This window comes from Poecilia reticulata, linkage group LG3 (genome assembly GCF_000633615.1).
Source record: "Poecilia reticulata strain Guanapo linkage group LG3, Guppy_female_1.0+MT, whole genome shotgun sequence".
NCBI classification, from domain to species: domain Eukaryota; kingdom Metazoa; phylum Chordata; class Actinopteri; order Cyprinodontiformes; family Poeciliidae; genus Poecilia; species Poecilia reticulata.
Window position 1 is genome coordinate 34,262,077 of NC_024333.1, and position 2,850 is coordinate 34,264,926.

The window sequence follows — 2,850 nt, forward strand, 5'->3', positions numbered from 1 at the left end:
GTGTGTGCGTGTGTGTGTGTGTTCACCTCTGGTATGGAGCCGTCACTGAGCAGTCGGAGACAGCAGACAGATGGAGGGGAGGGAGACGTCTGCAGAAAACATGTCGGTAGCAGCAGATCCCCATTAGATGCTCAGGTGCTTCAGTGGGAGGGAGGAAGTGATGTCACAGCAGAGGGAGAAACTAATCCTGGCAACCGACACAGCAGGAAAAAACAAAAAGCCAGGCTCCAGTCTGAAACACGCTGTCTGTGTTCAAATGAGTCGGCACACAGAAATACGTTTTTTTTTTCAGGTTATTTTCTCACGCTTTACAAATTGGACAAGTTTTTGCCAAATTTGCAGAACTAATTTATGTAAAATTCATAAATTAGCTCAATCTCATCCATACAAAGGATCATACCAGGAAAAAAAAATTAAAAATACAAGAATAATGTCGGGAATAAAGTCATCATTACCAGAATAAAGTAATAATATTTCAAGGATAAAGTCAGGAGAGATAATATAAGAATAAAGTTTTAATAATGAGAATATAGTCACAATATTTCAAGAATAAATTCATATTGAGAATATAATATTTTGAGAATAAAGTCAGAATAATATGTAAATAAAGTCAGAATGTTACGAGAAAGTCATACAAGAATAAATTATGAGGCGTATTTCAGGAATAAATTCATGATATTCTAACTTTATTCTCACAATATTGTAATTTTATTAATGCTGTGCATTTATTCTCATAACATGACATTTCTCGTACGACAAACCGTTTTACTTTTTGATTGATGGGCTGAATCTCTTACACAAAAGATTAAATATTTAAAGGTACGTGATGTAAAGATTTGTTTACACTCTTAATAAAGCTTAAAAAAAGGCAAAATATTAAATTGTACTAAAAATACACTTCAAAACATATTCAAATGTATTATTCCAGCAACGCAAACAAAAGTGAGGATTTAAAAAATGTGACGATAAAGAGAAGCAGATAAATACCAGGAGAAATCAAAGGCAAATCAATTAGACTTGATGATGCTGATGAAAATATAATTGACAGCAAGAGAAAATGGGAAGTTTAATGTGCTGAACAGAAATAAAGCGATAAAATCTGAAATTGGTAGCAATTACCCTCCAGTTTGGCCGTAGTTTGTAAGAAGTGCTAAAGCTGAGTTATCTGTGTGTTTGTGTTGGTGCTGCTCCCAGAGGCAGAGCAGTAATGGTTTCATTAAACTCAAACTCATGTATCTTTGTTTTTCCCAGGGGAGAAGCAGCAGTCGGGTTAACCTGCAGAGCTGCAGCGATAACAGACCCAGCACTGACCCAAAGACTTTCATCTGCAGTAAAATCAGTAACTTGTCACCGTGCCAGAGGAATTCACAAAGATTATTCATGTAAATATTTCTGATTAACTCTGAAAATACTTTATAAATGTTAACATATTGCACCCAAGACTTGTAAAGATTTTCACGCAACCTAAACAGAAGTGAATGCAACATCATCTTTTTAAAAACTGTCAAATGAAACGGGGTATTTAGGCTACGCTAAGAAAATACAAAAAACTAAATTACAAGAATAAAGTCATATTACGAAAACAATGTTGCAACAATATGGGAATAAATTCATAATAGTACAACTTTATTTGGAATATTGTGACTTTATTTTTTGTAATGTTAAAACTTTGTCCTCTTAATTTTCCTTTAGTATGTAGTATATAGCATTTTATAACATCTGAAGTTTAAATATTTACTTGACTAAAATGACATAATGTGCCTGTAAAATACATAATACTCCCTATTTAAAGTATTACACTGCAAAAACATCTAACCAAGTATTTTTGGTCTAGTTTCTACTGCAAATATCTTAGTACACTTGAAATAAGGCAAAAGTAAAATACTTTTGTAACTGTCTAACATATTGTTTTAGCTCTTATTTTTACTTATACTTATCTAACAATCCAGAACAGGAATTAGAGCAAACTTACAATCCAGAAAAAATACATTAACATCTACAATTTAGACTCTTATTCTTCCAACCTAGAAAAGGAATTAGACCAGAAGATACTTACTTATACTTATATACCTACCCTGAATAATAGTATCTAGTTTATATATGTATATTTATTTACTTTGGATCAACATTAATAGATTCTTTTTTTTTTTTGCTCTTTCCTTTTGTTTGCATTTCCTTTTAATTCTTGTAAAGCACTTTGAATTGCCTTGTTGCTGAAAATGTGCTATGTAAATAAAATTACCTTTCTTTGTTTTAGGTCAATAATTACTCTATATTGATGAAAAATTGCTAATTCCCCTGACAGCTTATTTCACTTATAGCAAGACTGTTTTTACATTTTATAAGTGAAATAATCTATCAGTGGAACTAGAAGGAATTATTGACCTAAAACTCCTACATCTTGCTGAAAAGTTACTTGTAAGTTTGTTTAGTCTAATTTGATATTTGCCCTGGAAACTTCACAGTTTTTTGCTTTGTAGAGCCAGAACTGGATCGCTGGTCCTTTGCACTGCTTTCTATTCAAAATGAGGGTTTTTAAGACGCAGTAGAAAGTTGATTATTCTCGTGTGTTTGTAAAAGCAGCTAAAACACAAAGTGGTGCTTCGTGTCATTTGGGGGTTTCAGTCCTCTGCTCTGCTTTCTGGTTTCCACGACTACCTAGATTTTCCCTCCGTCTCCCTTCTTGCCTCTCGTCCATCTCTCTCTCTCTCTCTCCCTCTCTCTGTCTCTCTCTCTCTGCCTCTCTCTCTCTCTCCCCCCCTCTCTCTCCTATTCTCTTTCTCCCTCCCACTCCCTCTCTCTCTCTGTCTCTCTCTTCCTCTGTCTCTCTCTCTCTCTCTCTCTCTCTCT

The 2,850-nt window shown here is 34.2% G+C and overlaps 1 long non-coding RNA gene across 1 annotated transcript in view; it reads right to left on the reverse strand.

Moving 5' to 3' along the window:
• LOC103462910 (uncharacterized) overlaps positions 1 to 2,850 on the reverse strand; it is a 39,187-nt gene that overhangs the window by 16,047 nt on the left and 20,290 nt on the right. The window contains exon 3 of the long non-coding RNA XR_533410.2: positions 27 to 187. This is a non-coding gene — a long non-coding RNA (uncharacterized LOC103462910). The remainder of the gene's footprint in view (positions 1 to 26; positions 188 to 2,850) is intronic.